This window comes from Mus musculus, chromosome 2, assembly GCF_000001635.26.
Source record: "Mus musculus strain C57BL/6J chromosome 2, GRCm38.p6 C57BL/6J".
Classification (NCBI taxonomy): Eukaryota; Metazoa; Chordata; class Mammalia; order Rodentia; family Muridae; genus Mus; species Mus musculus.
Genome location: NC_000068.7, coordinates 94,785,465 through 94,794,930, shown reverse-complemented (window position 1 = coordinate 94,794,930; position 9,466 = coordinate 94,785,465). Strand labels below are relative to the sequence as shown.

The 9,466-nt window shown below is 42.8% G+C and overlaps 1 non-coding gene across 1 annotated transcript; it reads left to right on the top strand.

Moving 5' to 3' along the window:
- Positions 1-2,594: 2,594 nt before the first annotated feature.
- Positions 2,595-2,726, top strand: Gm26396. Its single transcript, XR_003954211.1, has one exon. It is a non-coding gene; the product is annotated as a small nucleolar RNA SNORA17 (small nucleolar RNA).
- The last annotated feature ends 6,740 nt before the right edge of the window (positions 2,727-9,466 follow it).

The window sequence follows — 9,466 nt, the reverse complement described above, 5'->3', positions numbered from 1 at the left end:
CTGAGATATGGTTATTGTGAATATGTTACCAAATGACTAGTGTCTGAACTATATACTGTGTACATGTCATGTAACTGTCTGGCTACTTAGACATTGTATATTATCACGTTCCTAGTGTCTTAGCCTCAGACACAGTATGTCCCCATGTGTCTAGTGTCTAAAGTGTTGCTTACTGTGAGTATGTTACCTTCTGACTAATGACTGAGCCTCTGGTTACTGTGAGTATATTACCATGTGTCTAGTGTAACTAGTCATTGGATACACTGAAGATGTCCCCAAATGCCTAGTGTCTTCCCTCCTAGTTACTGTGAGTTGTTGCTATGTGACAAATGTCTGGGCTATGAGGGTGACATTATGTGTTCAGTGTTTTAGCTGTTAGATACTTCAGCAAGTTGTCATGTTGTGAATGTCTTAGACTGGATACTATGAGAGTGTGCTCACATAACTAGTGTCTGGTCTTTTAAATACTATGAGGGTATGACCATGTGAATAGTGCCTGGTCTCCTGGATACTCTGAGGGTTTTACCATGTGACAAATGTCTGTGCTTCTAGTTCCTGTGAGAACAGAACCATTTGACTAGGGTCTGAGCTCCTAGATACTGTGGAGGTGTTACTATGTGACTAGTATCTTAACTCCTAGAATTTGAGAATGTGTTACAATGTAACTAGTGTCTTAGCCTCTGGATACCCTGTTCCATGTGAGCAGTATGTGAGCTGCTGGACACTGTGACTATGTTACCATGTGACTCTCAGTATTAGCTCCTAGATACTGTGAATGTGTTATCAACTGGCTCTCAAAATTATCTGTCCAAACTCCTGGATATTGTGAGATCTTAGCCTCTGGATATTGTGAGGGTGTCTAATATTTTGGATAGTTTGATGGTGTTACAGTGTGACTACTATCTCAACTCCTGAATGTTGTGATTGTGCTACCGAGTAACTAGTGTACCAACTGTTGTATACTGGGAGCATCCTATTGTGTTAATAGTATCTCAGCTCCTAGATACTGGGCCCATGTTATGATGTCACTAATATCTGACCTCCTAGACACTGGGAGGTTGTGACTATTGTAGGGGTGCATGGGTATTGTGAGCACGTTACCATATTGCTTTTATACTAGATACTAAACTATGAGCATATTATCATGTGACTAGTGTCTGAGCTCCTGGATACTGTGCATTTCATGTGATTTCTATTGAGGTCATGGATACCTCATGGATAATATGATCCTGTTAATATCACTGTTTTCCATGCTTCTGCATACTGTCAATGTTGCCATGTGGCCAGTATCTGGGTTCCTGGATACTCTGACAGTGCTCCCATGTGGCTTTTGTGAGACAAAGGTTCTTTAGAAGGACTGGGAAATGATGACGAGTGGAAGAGTGAGGGGCATGGTTTGATATTAATTCAAGAAATGCCTCTCCATGGAGAAAAAGGTAAACAAAATAGACTTTTGAGGCTTTCAAGGAATGAGGAATCAAGAGTATATTTTTTCTTTTTTTTTTATTAGATATTTTCTTCATTTACATTTCAAATGCTATCCTGAAAGTCTCCTATACCCTTCCCCTGCCCTTCTCCCCAACCTACCCACTCCCACTTTCTGGCTCTGGCATTCCCCTGTACTGAGGCATATAATCTTCACAAGACCAAGGACCTCTCCTCCCATTAATGACCGACTAGCCCATCCTCTGCTGCATATGCAGCTAGAGATACAAGCTCTGGGGGTACTGGTTAGTTTATGTTGTTGTTCCTCCTATAGGGTTGCAGATCTCTTCAGTTCCTTGGGTACTTTCTCTAGCTCCTTCATTGGGGGCCTTGTGTTCCATCCAAGATGACTGTGAGCATCTACTTCTGTTTTTGCCAGGCACTGGCATAGCCTCACAAGAGACAGCTATATCAGGGTCCTGTCAGCAAAATCTTGTTGGTATATGCAATAGTGTCTGGGTTTGGTGGTTGTTTATGGGATGGATCCCCAGGTGGGGCAGTCTCTGGATGGTCCTTCCTTCAGTGCTGGGGAGGATGTGGAGAATGAGGGACACTCCTCCATTGCTGGTGGGATTGCAAGCTGGTACAACCTCTCTGAAAATCAGTTTGGCAGTTCCTCAGAAAATTGGACATAGTACTACCAGAAGATCCAGCAATACCTCTCCTGGACATATACCCAGAAGATGTTCCATCTTGTAATAAGGACACATGCTCCACTATGGTCATAGCAGCCTTATTTATAATAGCCAGAAGCTGGAAAGAACCCAGATGTCCCTCAACAGAAGAATGGATACAGAAAATGTGGTACATTTACACAATGGAGTACTACTCAGCTATTAAAAATGATGAATTCATGAAATTCTTAGGCAAATAGATGAATCTGGAGGATATCATCCTGAGTGAGGTAACCCAAACACAAAAGAACACACATGATATGCACTCACAGATAAGTGGATATTAGCCCAGAAACTTAGAAGAGTATAATTTTAAAGCATCCGAAAATAGGCTTGATTGTCAATTGAAATAACCCAGTGGGGATTTTATGCTGCAATGGAGACAGTTTCTGGTGCTGAGTCCTCATTCACAGGAATTACTATGTAGTAAGACAGCCTGCCCCTAAAGGCTTTGCAGGTATGGATTCTGTGTCATATATGTGTCAGTAGATGGCAGAGAGGAGAGAGGCTATGTCTATGCTCAGTGTTCTAACCTATAAACATCTGACTGATCAGTAGCCTAAGGTTCCCTGGAAGAAAGAACCCAGGCATTCTCAGAAAGGTTCCCATAATGGGGAGCAAGCAAGAGACCAGAAGAACCCCACCTGGGACCTGAGACTGTGAACTCTAAATGGAAGCAAGCCTGAGACTCTCACAAGGGACCCCTTGCAGTGGCCAGGGGAGGAAGGGCACAAGAAGACCACCAGACCAGCACCATAGGGCCCCAAACAGGGAGCTAGCCTGAGTAGACCACCAGATCAGTGTAATGCAGGCCTGTGAGGGGGTCAAACCATGCCCAAGATGACCCCTGCCTAGGGATATAATGCTCTTATAACTACTCATAAGATGATCCCAGACACTTAGAGGTCCTTTAGCTCCACTAAAAAGAACCTGTAAGTGGAGAAATGGAAGAGAAAGAGAAACAGAAAGATGTAGACACAATGAAGAGAGGCAGAATTGAGATTAGTGAGGAACAGCCTGAGGTGAGTAGCTAGTAATTCCACCTGGGACCACGGTGAGGTCCTGGCCTGTGTTGCCTCCAGGGGTCCCATCTGGGTACAGGGCTCTCTGCAGCAGCAGCGGTCTGTTACTAGCGCAGGCCAAGCAGACATCCCTGGTATGGGCTGCCTCCTGGGACATGTTGATGTCTGAGGGCTACACAGAAGTGGCCCTACCCCTCAGCTGGGCATCATGGGAGATTTGAACCTGGGGAAATGAGAACAGGAGAGCTGAGGCACCTCAGGACAGTTGCAGTACTCGGAAGAGCAGGCCTAGCACGTTGTGAGAGTTGCAGGTAAGCACACCCCAGGATATGAGCATGGGAGAGCTGACCCTACCACTCATCATGGCTGAGGGAGAAATACCGTCCTCTGCCCTTACCCCTCACCACCTGCAGCAGGCCAGAATGCTGGCTCCAGTGTTATCAAAAAGGGAGAGCTGTCGTTGTTCCTTGCCTGCCGCAGCTCTTGGGAAAGCAGGTCATGAACCTCACTTGGACAGCACAGGAGACCTGACCCTGACAGGGGCACAGCACAGGTGAGCTGGTCCCAAGTGTGTGACTATGGGAGAACTGGCTCAGCAACTTGTTACAGTGCAGCAGTGTGGGCAATGGGGAGAAACACACACACACACACACACACACACACACACACACACACATGCAGCTCACCACTATCTGAAGTGTTATGAATCAACTATGAGTTCAGGGATTGTCTTCAACAATAAAAGGAAAATCACTGTAACTGGATCACTGTCAACTGAGTCCTTGACTCTCAATAGTCCTAGACTCCTCAATAGTTTGCCACGTTCCTTTGTGGTACTTAAATGATCTCTCCAAAACTATAGAGTTGTGGAAGTCAAGGAATAAACCTTCTTAACGTTTGGGATTGAAATTGCAGGGCAACACTTCTGCCAAGCTTTACAGAGCATAGCAGTTCACAAGGTTCAAGGGGACAGATCAACACAGGTGCAGGAACGCTGAGAGTCAGAGTCTAGGAGCCATCAAGCCAAAAGCTTGCCCTTCATATCAGGGATTTTTACTGAGGCACTAGAGCTAATTTCAATTCATAGTAGTGCCTTTTTCTTCATCTTTAATAATTTCATCTTCTGTAACAATGAAAGGACCACTCCAGGCTTCATTTCTCTCTGACTCTTCATTATTTGTCCAAGTGCCTCTTCTATATCAGTTACCATGCCCCCCATGAGAAAACATGATAAATTCATTCTTGTCTTATCCCAATATCTAGATCATAAATACCTCCAGAAAAGAAAATTTCCATATTTAACTTTCGACTTCATTTCCAGACCCTCTGTGTAGCTGTGGCTTGAGGCCCAAGACTTGATGCCAGAATTTCAAAGTCTATAAATGCCATAAGGACTCTTGAAGAAACAGACACTAGAAAATAAGTGAAAGTCATTTCATTAAAGAGCTTTAGGTTTTAAGCTCATTTATTAAATTGCCATTACAGCCACAATTATGTTCATTTCTCACAAAGCATAGGTAGTGAGGCATTACCAAACCTACTAATTTCAACAACACTTGAGCTGAAGAAAGAGGTCTCCATCTTTTATATAATGACACTAAAGCTCAGAGAGTTTATATGATTTGCCCACTGGCCACCAAAGTTGTGATTGCTTAACATTAAAACCCATGTCTGTCCCACTGTAAATCCCATCTTCCCTTTCCATCCTACCCAGGTACAATCCCATTCAGAGCTCACAGAAAGCCCATGCCTGGTCCCCCTTCCTTGCTGTCACCACTTCAAATTCTTAGTAATTTATAAGCAGAAGGCCCTGCATTTTCATTTTACTGCTCCATGGGTTATGTAGCCAGTGTCTGCTCAACTCATATGTAAAGTGTCTAACAGTTTACACTTCCTTTTAATTAACTACATTTTCTGTTTCACAGATGGGGAGCTGCATGGAGTAGAAGCACAGTGTAAGCCTTTCTATTCCAAAACCTATCCTCACCTCAATACTTTCCCCAAAATGCTACCTGAAGGCATTCGTGTCTTTGAGTTATTTCTCTAAACTCTTCCTACAAAAGGGTTATGCATCCCACAATCTCACATCATTTACCTTGAGTACTCATTGTATTTATCTTGTAGTGGACCAATAGTCTTCAAAACTGTCCTTTTAATTACCCTTAATGCTGCTACAAGGACACCCTCTAATAAAAATCCCCAAATCTATACTAGTAAAGAGATAAATTATTGGGTAATTATTCACAACACAAAGGATTGCTCACCATGGACTCTTTTAAACTTACACTGAGTTCTCATTACTTGTTTATGAGCCATTAACCACTTGAGGGGTTATGGCTCAGAGACAAACTGGAGGATTGACTGCTTCAAGGCTGAAGATGAGGACTGTGGAGTTTAAGTCTCTGAGCTAGATAGCAGAAAGCAAGGAAAATGCATCCAACTAAGAAACCTGGTGAAGGGAAGATCCAACGTATCCACACAGCTTTCAACATAAGAATGTATTAGGAACTCATTGACTAAAGATGAGTGCAGAAACCTAAAGTAAGCATTCCCCTATAAAGTATTGTATTCCCCCCTGGAAAACAATAATTCACCGGGTGATAGGATGTTTTAGTATTTTACTGGTTTACTGGTTGCCCCAAAGAAACTCCAAAGTGAGACTACTACCATATGAACATCCACAACTCTACCTACTCCACCAGTTTCCTTGGCCCAAACAAGACAGGATTTAGCATCTGCTGGCATTGAGCTGATACATATCCCAATTATGGAAGAAGCACAGAGTCTAGACCATAAGCCTTTCATCTTCAATGTGCCCTGAGTAACTTTTGGAGACAGTCTTGGCAGCAAGCATCTTTACCCACTGAACATCTCACCAGCCTCAGAATCATTGCATTTACATAGTTTGCGATAGTTCTCTCAAAACTGATGTTATGATACAGTACCTTTTCTAGGAACCACTACACAAAAGAAACATGGCCTAGATTTTCAAAGCAACTTACAGTCTCACAGAAACCAGAATAGAATCATCCCCAACCTTCAAAACTCATTAATTTAAGAGAAGATAAATATAGTCTGATAGTACAAATTCCATGCATGATAGGTACATAATATCTTCTGTAGGTTACCTATTGGACTTTGAATAAAGTCCCGCCTCTTCTAATGGTCTCTTTCCTGCCCCTGCCTGCTCAGCCTCTTCTTGCTCTTCTTCCTATTCCCATGTATTATGCTCAAACCAGACTGACCTTCGTGCAGTGTCCTAGTAGGCCAGGTTGTACTCACTGTATGGCATTCATATTGTGAAACTAGGTGAAATTACTGTCACACCTCCGTTATTTGCATTGATAACTATGTCATCAACTAGACTGCATGTTAAATTCATCTTTTTAAAAAGTATGCCCTGAAATTTTATTGTATGTTCATTTGTACATTTTAATGATCATTTCTTTTTCACAGTCCACACTCTGGGAGAAGAGGAAGAGGAAGTCCCTTTGTAATAGAGACTGGCTTGAACATTAAGAAGGCTTCAGGGTTGAAGGACAGAAAGAGTGTCCTCAGAGAGTCAAGGGAAGAGAGAATACTGGTGTATGTGTCAGAACTGTCTAGAGCAGTGGTCTCAACCTTTCTAGTACTGCTACCCTTTAACACACTTCCTCAGGTTGTGATGACCCCAAACTATACAATTATTTTCATTACTATTTCATAACTGTAATTTTGCTACTCTTATGAATCATAATGTAAATATGTGATATGCAGGGTGGCAGTTATGTGACCCTTGAAAGGTCATTAGACCCCCCCCAAAGGGATAAGAACCCACATTGAGAACAGAATGTGTGTGTGTGTGTGTGTGTGTGTGTGTGTGTATGTGTGTGTGTGTAATTTATTAAATTGGTTTACATTTATATTTTAACAGTGTCTCATACCTGAGACACTAAGAAACCAGCAGTTGCTCCATTCATGAAGGTGAGTGCCTTAGAGGTCCCAATCTGGTGCTGAAAGCCTGGAAAATTCCTCGGAGATGCTGCTCCTTAGTCATTGCTGGAAGACTGGAAACACTGGAATCAGCGCAGCAGCAGGGTAAACCAGCTCGGAGGCAGGAGAGAAGGTTGATCAAGCAAACGATGAATATGTTTCCTTCTGCCACACGCTCTTTTTTACCTGGACCACTGACCAGGAAGGCACCACTCACATTTTGGGGTGGGTTTTCTCACAGCAATCCAGGCATTCTTTCAGTTGAAGCACCCTCCTTAGGTGATTGTAATGTGTGGCTGCTTGATGTTAAAAACAACCATCACAGTCAGGAAAACTTTACCAGTAGTCAGAGTCACCTGCATCCCAGAGGAGGTGACCCTTATAAGACATTCAACAGCTATGGGTAAACACCCCCATCCCCAGAGCACCACCAGTGCTAATACTCCTGCTCACACATCATCAGGGAAACACCGACCTTCTTGTTGATATAATCTAGAATCCTGCAAATCATGGAGTCTAGTATCCAGGTTCAGATATTCTCAAACAGGGAACACAACCCAGGGCAATTTTGCTAAAAAGATAGTAAGTGTGGTGAATATCTATAATAATTATTATCTAAAGTGATATCAAGGGACATTCAGGAGCAAACAGGTTTTACTAAGCTAATGGGAAGGGTAGAGAAAGGGCTATCAGGAAACATCTTTCACACATACTCAGACATACAACAAACACACACACACACACACAATGAGCACTGCCCATTTGCCATATGGAAACCACCATATCACCCCAGTAACAAGTCCATAGAGTAGGATGGGTTGGCAGAGTTGTGGCATTTTCTGGTCTATCACCACAAATGACCTTGCCATTAAAACCACCAAGAAATACCCAAAGTTAATCTGGAGGAAAAACATTGAGGAATCAATTTATATTTTTTTTCAAAAGTTTGAAATGACTACAGTACCCTACAGGGGTCTGGGAAGGAACCAACTTCTGAGCCTTCACTTTAAAGACATCTGCTTACCGGAATGTATTAACACGACCTGGTGTCCCATGCCAACCCACTGTGCAGGTACCTTAAATTAAGCTTGTATGTGTGTGTGTGACATGAAGCTTTTCTCCTAATTGCTTTTCAATTTTTTTTTCCTTTCTCATGAATTACTTTCAAGCCCTGACACCTTCAAGAAGTCCTAGGGTGCTACATGTTAATAAAAAGCATTTCCGAATGGACAGTGGGTGGTCAGGCAGTGAATTAATTGGAAACCTCAGACTACTGTGCTTTAAGAAAACCCTGCTGTTTCCACTTTTGTGATTTCACTGCCAAAAAGCATTCTTAATGGTCTAAGAAAAATAAAAGCTGATATTAGAGAGCCCTGAGAGTCCAGTTTTCTTTAACTCCCTCATTTCCAACTGACCCCTCAAGAAGCCCTCAGTCCACAGAAAACACCAGCTGGCATTTGCCAGGGCATCTGCATACAGATGCCATTAGAAAGATCCATGTCTGCTTCAAATAAGTTTACCTGAACTTTCCTATGAACACACCTTAGCATCCACTATGGCAAATACTCAACACATGTTGACTTAAGCAGAGAGGGAATCTGTGGTCTCCTCTGAAAAGAAAATTGGACATTTTCTTGCCTGGTCATGCCTAGAACTCACATGATGCCAGCAGGAACCTCTCTCCCAATTCTGTTTTCTCTCATGTTGGATTATTATAAAGCAAGGACAAGCCAAAAGTTCTAGGCCATTATTTTCTCAGATAAACAGTGTCAGGCCAAAAGAATGCTCCCCTCCTGTGGTTTCACCTAGGCTTCCACAGCTAGTGCTCAGAAGATGAACTTGAGTCATGACTGATCCTGACCCAACTTTCTCCAAAGGAATGGAATACTCTGCTTAGCCTAGTGGGCTAAGCAGGTAGCATGTAACTAAGCAGAACCACATAGCTTAAGGTTGTACATACATGTATCACAAAAGACACTTCGGTTCTCAGATACGAGTAATGGTGGCGAACTTTTGGTCTGATGCTGATTACATTGCCCCGACATAAGTGGTTATGGTAATTGCTGAACAATCAGTACCCCACTGAGTTGCCCACAGTCAGTCTAGGAAGGTTATACTGCAAATATGCCCATCTTCAAGATAAACAATCAAGGACCTTAGCCCCTTCTCAAGGTCTCCCCTAATCTCGAGTTGTCATTTATCTCTTCTATATCAGGTTCATATCTGCTTGCAGCAAAGGAGCAGTCACTCCTCAGTAAGAATTCAGTCTCATGAACCTGCTCTCCAGGCCCTGCCCACTTAGTTACACCTCAA